This window comes from Haliaeetus leucocephalus, unplaced genomic scaffold (assembly GCF_000737465.1).
Source record: "Haliaeetus leucocephalus isolate CR32 unplaced genomic scaffold, Haliaeetus_leucocephalus-4.0 Scaffold819, whole genome shotgun sequence".
Classification (NCBI taxonomy): Eukaryota; Metazoa; Chordata; class Aves; order Accipitriformes; family Accipitridae; genus Haliaeetus; species Haliaeetus leucocephalus.
This window is the reverse complement of record NW_010973255.1, coordinates 1,212,836-1,221,521: the sequence shown is the minus strand read 5'-3', so window position 1 is coordinate 1,221,521 and position 8,686 is coordinate 1,212,836.

Below are 8,686 nucleotides of genomic sequence, written 5' to 3'. Positions count from 1 at the left end.
GCGGTGCGGTGCGGAGAGCCGCCGGGCGGCCGGTGCCGAGGAGCGGCCGGGTCTCCTCCGCCAGGTTCGGAATTTGAATTGTGGAGGTAAACTGGCTGCAACCGTCTCCAGACAGCTGCCTCCGAGTTGACATCTAATCTGCCATCTGATTGGCTCCCCGCTCGCCATTGGGCACCTCGCGCCGCTGATGTAAATAGAAGTGCTGAGCGGCGCAGTCACAGAACCCCCCGCCACAAATAACACCCGGCAGTCGCGCCGGCGGGGCGAGGTGGCGCGGGCGGGCAAGGCGGGCAGGCAAGGCGGGCGGGCGGGCAAGCAAGCAAGGCGGGCAAGCAAGCAAGGCGGGCGCACACGCACGCACGGCCCCTGCATCGGCACTGACCCTGCCGGCCACCGGCGCGGGGGGAAAAGCCAGGGGCTTCTCCCCCCCCCTACCCCCCCACCCCCCCGCAGCTTGGTTACATGGAGCCGTTTTTCTGGGCATCGGTTTATTTAATTTTTTTTTTTAGATTTTTTTTAATTGTATTATGCTAATTGGAGGCGGTGGGGAAGCATCTTGTAATAACAGTGCTTGGACGAGGATTCGGGATTGCAAGTCGCGCTCGTGACTCTAAAAACATTTTGTAACGTTGCAGCTTATGGATATTATGCAAGGGATTAGTTTTTTGTTTAAAAAAAAGAGATTTAATACAAATACTAATTTCTTTACATTTCTATTAGCTTGATACCTAACCTATGCATGCCTCTTAAAAGAATCTTGTTTGCGTGTAGCTGCTGCAGGCGAGAAAACGCCGTGTACGGTACAAAGAAGGGAAAAAGGAGCCGCTCTGTCAGAGGTTGCATTTGTTTCATCTCTGCAGCGAATCCAGATATTCGGGGGGAAAATGTGCTTTTGCGTTTGAATTGTGGTTAGAATACTTCAAGAAGCATCGGGAGTTTGTTGATCTCATTTTTCTGCACAAGTGTGAGATTAGGCTTGAATTCTCAGTAGGAAAGTGAATTGTGTTAAACGGGGTAGTGCGTTAGAATTTTATGGGTTTCTTTTCCCTCCAACAAGATCTTTCTATTAAGAACTGTTAAATCTTTTAATAGCTTTTAACAATGAGGACTGGCAAGAACAAATGCAGGTATATGCTTTTGGGGTCCTCAAACGGCTGGATCTTTCCATAAAGTAATGAACAGAACCTGGAGAAAACATCGCTTAATATTGTGAACGGTGTATTAATCCTGAGAAAATGATAATAGAAACCCTGGATGGGCTGGCTGTGTGTGTCTGCTTCCAACAGACCACTCATATCATGTTTTTTTTAGTTTTTATTCCATTTCCTCTCTATTTCTTCCAGGGAAATAAGATTTTTTTTGTGAGTGTTAATTTTTACCTTTTTTTCATTTGCACTGGTAAAAGGGTCACTGGAAGCCATAAGGTAACGAGGCCTCATATGCGTAACCTTTCATAATTAATTTAAAAATATTTGCATTGTCTGCTTGCTTTTAAACACAGGTAGTTCAGAATTCATGGCTTTAAAAGCCAGGAAAATCATCGACAGATAGACATAGTACATGTTAGTTCAGAGTGCTATTTCTTCACAGCAGAAATTGTTTAAAGTATTTTATTTTTATTGGAGGAGTGAGAGTAAATTCATCATGTCCTCAGTATGACCCTTAGAAATACTTCCTTATATTTATGGGTTTACGTCCTCTCTCACAGATGTCTTTTTTTTTCTTTTTTTGTACTGTAAGAATTAGGATGCAGCTTAGAAAGAATAGTCTGGCAAGGGCACAATTTCTTTGCTTTTTTTTTTTTTTTCCCTCAAAATAATTGTCATAAAGGCAAGTCATCAGTGTTCTTTATATTATGATTTTTCCATCTAACCAGTAAGTAATTGAGATAAGAAATTTTCTTAGATTTTAAATTAATATTTTTTAATATATAAAATAGGTTGTGTCAAATAAAAAATACCATTAGCTTACAGAACACAATTTTTTTGTACATTGTTTTTTATTTTTAATTCCCATGTGTCAATCTCCATGTATGTTATATCATTAAGTAAATTGATTGCTTTTTGAAAGAGAAAAATGGAATATTCAGTCCAGCATTTGAACAGAAGGCTTCTCTTTATTTTTTTTTAATAATAATCTGTGTGTGTATACTCTATATATGTGTATACACACATTAGAATATACTCTCTTGTCATGTGTCTTTGCAAAGCAGATGATGATTGGCCCCTGCGCTTTTAAGAAACTGTTGTGCTGCGAACAGAGAAAAAGGACCGTCAGTAGGCTACAACATCTGAGATACTTGTTCAGGAAATTCTTGCCTCAGCATGGGTAATTTTTGTAATATGTAGAACTGTGGCGTCCACTCTGAACTAACTTCTGTGTTTGTCTAGCCTGTTAAATTATTTAAGAAAATTTTGCTTCCATTTCATTTAATCACCTTACCTAGTCATAAGATGAGATGTAAGCTTGAAAAAGAGGCCTCTTGTTTCTGAAGAAACACACGTTTTCAAAGCAGGTGGATGTTGCTCATGCGGATACATTGATTTGATTGTGGAGGAGTTGTGTGATGCTAGTACAGTACCTTGTCATCCAGTGATTTTGATTATTGATTAATTCCTTGGCAGCATACAGATATTTAAGAGTCCTGAGGCTTCTTTTATTCTTCACTTCTGATTTGCACTGCAGTAGCTTAACACATTAGCTGGCCTCTGTGTGTGCTTTATATACATCTCTCTCCTTTGTGCACATGCATAAGATTTACATACACCTACACACAAATAGAGAACCTGGGTCTTTTCACGAGTACCTGTATAGCAAAAGGTATATAGCTAGTGTTAGAAAAAAATCTGTCAAGCTGCTCTGAGTTTGTGTGTGTATCAGTTGTTTGTTTTGCAGTGGAGAAACTCGGAATATGCCTGATTCTGCAGCTCTTTTTATGCCAAATAGATTGCCTGTATTGGGAGTTCTGGCTAAGCCAGGGCTGGAGAATCATGTCCTGTGCCTGAAGGCCTTTAAACAGCTGTTAGTGTGGTGAATAGATTCTTGATGTCTCAATGGGAGAATAAAATATATTTTTCCCTGTGCATTTTCGAATAAACAGTTTAGTATTCACATAGCTTCTATTTAGAAGTAGAAAATAGCAATATTCTCAGTTAGTAGTATCTATATATATATTACGACCATATATTTGACACTTTGTGGTTTGGTGTTCAGTTATTGGTTTCTGTAGTAGCGCTTATGCCTACGCGTTGAACAGCAGGACCCTGTGTATGAGATACAATAAAGAAAGAGAGATGCAAACCTGTCCGCTGTATTACTGCCTCCATCATGTAAGGATTCTACAACTAAGCGGTCGATTACGGTCGTCTTGGCATTCTGATCTGAATCTGTGGGGATGAAAACTAAGGCATTTAATCCATTGCTAAATTTTCTAGTTACATATGTAACATACAATTTTTGAAATTACTAAGCACGGTCTCTTAGGTGATGCTGTTTCATTCTGAAATAACATCTTAGTTAAAACTAGATGAAATTCGTGCAATGAGAACAAGTTTGAGTAGCTACTGATAGATCTTTCTGTTTCTTACTTTTGCGCCTCAAATATTTTATCATAGGTATTTTGACATTCTCATAGTTAATGTGAGAATGGCAGTAGTTTGTTTACCCTTATTCCTTAAGATTGTACCTGTGTCCTAACTAGTTACATTTCAGTACTTTCTCAAAATATGCCATTTATCGAGAGGCTTTGAAGATTCTCTGTGGATATGTAAAGTAGTATTGCCACACTCGCTGTGCGTGCATGCATGCTCAAGGCTGCAGAATTTCAGTAGCATGTGTTTGTGGTAGGCTAACTCGCTAGAATATATTTTAGAATTGTGATTATTAAGGTACTTGGGAAAAAAACTTTTTTCTTTCAATTTTGGGGCTATTTACATAGTGCTAAATACATGTTTTGGTAGGATTGAATGAGGACTTTAATTAAAATTAAATTAAAAGTATACCTTAGTGGTTTTCAAATTTGTTTTGAAAACTAGGAATAGGAAAGTGGTACTAAGCAGTGTTGTTTTTGTATTGCTTGGTGCTGGGAGAAGCAAATAAATGTAATACGTGAAAATCTTGTGTAGCCAATCGTATTAGAGTAAAATTTATTTTAAAGAAGCCTTACCTGTTAATAAAGGTAAATATTATTTTTTAGTAAACCTGAAAGGTTTCTGTACATCCAGTGTATGTTTTGCTATTCAGATCCTAAGGTTACCTTTTGAATTTTTTCTGTTATCCAGTCATACCTATTCACGCTCAGTTTTACACACAAATGCTGATGTGCCGGCACAGTGCTGCCATGTTTGTGTTGCAGGTGGGCCGGAGGATTTCTCTTGTTGTACTTCCAGTTCTGAGAGTGTGGCATCCAGTGGTCCACCAGGAACATGTCTGCTCCGGAAGGGCCAAACCCATCAAGGGTGGTGTTCCACTGCAGTCGAGGAATTTTCAGGGATGAATGTATCCCAAGACAGCTATGTAATTTGTGAACAGTGCATTTTAGGGAGGCTAGATGGCTAATTTGTACAGGGTTACTTTTAACTACCTTTATTTTCTCAGTAGCAGTGTTCCAAGTACGTTAGATCTTTACGCTGTCTTTCTAGTGTGCCCTGCGCTGGAGTAAGAGATGATTCTACTGGGTGGGGAGACTGAGGCACGTAACATACACCTTCCTTCAGGCAGGCACACCTTGGCACAACTGAAAACAGAGGTCTCTTAGAAATAAATTGGGCCTTGGTGCCATAAATTTTAGCTTTTGAATAAATCCAGTCTTACTGTGAACACATTCTGTTGCGGGAGAATTTAAGCTTTGCAGGCATCTATTCAGACAACTGAGAAGACGAATGATGGAACGAAACGAGGGATTTGTCTGCTGTGTCAATATAGTCACCTTAAACTAAAGGCACCGTCATCTAAAATTCAAGTATTCCTTGCACTGTTTTATCATTACGTACTCAATGTCATCTATATAAAGTCACTGGATTTCTCATAGAAATTAAACTCTGAGGAAAATTGAGTTGAACAAGTGCCCAGGAGCTTAGCTGGTATCGCAGAACTTGCCATCTGATGAATATGATGTACAGAGCACAAGTATGTGCTGGGGGGGGGGGGGGGCGGGGGGGCATGCACAGGCTTCCTTACTACCAAGTCCGATTGTTTTATCTGGCAGATAAATTGTCTTCATTTCTAAAGTGAACAAATTTGATGCAGAAATCACAACTGTTGTGTCTTGTTTAAAGATTGCTTTTCATATGGGAATTGTTCTTACTGCAAATAAAAAGTACTTTTTACCAAACTTTGTATTCCCTATATAGGATGCTTACTTCATCTGAAGGCACCTGCAACTATTTAGAAAATTGCGTAACCTAAGATCATTATCCTGATGCTATTATCAAAATGTTTCATTTATGTTTATTAAAACCAATGTGAAATCTGTGTAAAAGTTTTCAGTGGGCATGATTTGAAAGGGTGTTGATATATCATGCGTTTATATTCCATATATAGTGGCAATGTTAATCTCCTTATAAACTACCAAACCAAGTCATGAGATGGCTGAATTTCTGAATGGGTAGTGGCCAATTTGTGGATATAAAACAGAGTTTGATGGTTCTGTAGTGTGTGTTAAGAATTGCTTTCAGTACAGAGCTATCAGTGTTTGATCTACTTGCATATTACTTCTTGCATTTGAGTCATGGTGGGTTCAGTAACTATGTCAGAAGGACTGAGCATGTGTAGAAGTATGTAATCTATTTATTAGTTTCCTTTCTCAGATTTCAAGAACTCCTAGTTAATCTTTTGCACCTGAACTTGCCCAATTGCCAAATGGTGTTCTGCATTTAAGAATTCACTGTTGTGCTCTGTTCTCAGACTTGAAAAGGTACTGAATTTAGGTTTGCAATCTGATAATTGTTTATGAAGTCATCCATCTGAGCAGTAGACCCTCTGACACTTCCCTCTGTAGGGCTGCCACTGACCTCCCCCTGTCACCCCCATCAGTCTCTTTCTGACCATTGGGTGGTGGGTAAGGAATTTTCTGCTAATCCTTTTCCTGCCCCCCCCCCCCCCCGCCCCCGATCAGATGTACATGGGATTTTTATTTGTTACTTATTTTCTTTAGTGTGTTTGCTAAAAAATAATAATAATGAGAATGGGAAAAACTCTTAATGTATAACCCCTCCCCCCCTTTTTTTAGGGGGTAGTGTTAGTTGTGTTACTAATAGGGTCTTGTAAGCTTCTGCTTTAAACTTACACTCAGGATGTTTTTTTCCTTGAGAGACTTGTTTAGTATTTATTTTAGGTATCTACTTACTAAAAAAATAAATCTTTGGTAGCGAGGGTTTCTGTTGGATGTTAGTAAATTTTTTCACCTGTGTTAGTTACAAAATGGTTTTGATTCCGCTAAGTTAACTGAATCAATTTATTTGCCCTTTAAAGACCATGTGGCCAGGTCCACTGTGAAGTTCTATTGTTTTAGCTATATAGTTAGGTTCAAGGAATTAATTGCATCCTTGACTGATAGCACTTGTGGCAAACCCCTTTGTATTTAGCTTACCATTGGGGTGATAGTGTGTCTGCACTGGCAAAATAACAGCTTTTATAAGTAGCCTCTCCTGAGGGGTTTACAGGTATGGCTGTTGAGATGGATGTAACTTGCTGAGTTTTTCACAAGGTAGATAGTTCCACGACGTGTTTTGGTCACGTTTTAAAAGCGTGAAGTGATCTGTGTTGCACAGGAAAGAGAGGGCTGTCTTGCTATAGCACAGTCCCTGCTACAGCTGGCTTTCACGGAAGGACCTGAAGTTTGAGCATGGTTGTTTTTTGTTTGAGTAAAGAAAGAAAATTGGTTCAGAAAATCCCAGAAGGAGCGATCCTGTTTTAAAACATAATTGTAGTCGCATGTGCCGTTCCCATTGTGGACATGTCTTAATTCACAGATTGACTGAAGTAGAATAGTGCCTTCTTTATGCAGGCAGTGAATTCAGCCATGGTAAGTAACTTACGTGACTTCAGGAAAACGGTATTAGTAGAAGATTGGTGCAGGAATTCTGGATAGCTGACTGCATGATCTAAAGGTAGCTGGTTTCACTGTTGGATACCTTGGTTTCCCTATGTTAAAATAAGGATAATGGTTGTCTTATTCAACTATCTGAGTTTGATGTGCGGTTTTAATTACAGTGTCATGCAGAATGAATAGGCAGCCTAAATACTTGCTATGTGTGAAGGTATCCGGTCTGCACCGTACCTTCTTCTCTATTTGTTTGGATGAGATCTGAGACTAGGTGTTCCCAACATTGATCATGTTACTTGGTTAGCTTGTCAGACTTACTTGTTTGTAAGCAAGATACTGAAACATCAGCTCTGAAAGTTTCTTTTGAAAGCACAAGGACAGGATTTGTAGTTCTTAAATTTTATTCTTTTAAAGTTAAAAATAAAGATAAGGAGGTTTGTTTTGACAGCATCAAAGGAATATGCTGGTTTATTTGCAGCCTTTGATTTGGGTGGAATGTATGGAGTTCTGTATTTTTTTGTGTAGCAATTTATGTTGTGAATATTTTGGATATTCTGTTTATATGAAGTAGTATTGATGTTTTACTTTCAGGCGTGATTTATGGAAAATAATTGTGCTTTTGTGATTTTTTTTTTTTTTTTTTAATTTCAGTGTTTCTTAGTTGCTTGAAATTCCCAAGTCAAGAAAAATGAGCATGTTCTTTAGAGCTGTTGTAGTTTTAAGATATTTACAGATGGTCATAGATAGAGGCTATTTAAAGAAGTATTTCTGGAAAATTACGGGTGGGTGCCTTTGAGGCTGCTTTAGTTACGTACCAGCAATAGCAAAATAATTTTACTTGGCAGTTTTACTTACACGTGAAAGTCCTTCCTTCCTACGAACAGAAAGGTGGGTTTGTGCGAGGCAGGTAACTTCGTGGTGCCCTGCATTTAGTGGTCTTGAAAAGCGCCAGGAATATATCGATAGCTGGTAGCTGGTTGTGTTCCGTTTTCTGTAATTCGTTTCAAACTGAAGTTTTGCTTGATGGCGGAATTTCCAGCCTGCAGAAACGCTGACTGGCGGCCGAGTTCCCCCGGGGCGGAGGAGAGCGGGCTGGGTTCTGGGGCCGACTACAAACGTGGTATTTGTAGCGCCTGTAGAAGTTTCACACATGAAGCAAACTAGTTAGCTTGTATAGCGTCACATGATCAAAATATTTTTCCCCTTGCCGGTGCCAGAAGCTATCTATTGCTTTTCAACAATCTCGCTCGTCGGGCAGCAGGCCAGGGTGTGCGCGGCGGCCCCTTCCGTGAGCGGCTCCATTCTTCACCTCCCCGGCTGGAGTGCCCTGACCTTCACATATGGAGATTAGCCCTCTGCTCCCGCCATTGAAACTCCCTGCCTCGGGAAGAAAGGGCGGTTGTTTCTTGGTTCGGGTTTTTTGTTTGGGTTTTTTTGGGTTTTTTTTTCCCTCCTCCTTTTTCTTCCTCGGGGAATTTGACAGCCATTCATCCCTGACCTGGGCAGAGGTGATGCAAGGAGAGGGGTTCACGTGGCGCGCGGGCAGGTGACGCCGGTGTGTGCGGGACCTGCCCGAGGGGGGAGGGGGGGAGGGGACTGGGGGGGCCCGGCCCGGCCGTGAGCGGCGCGGGGGGGGCGGGG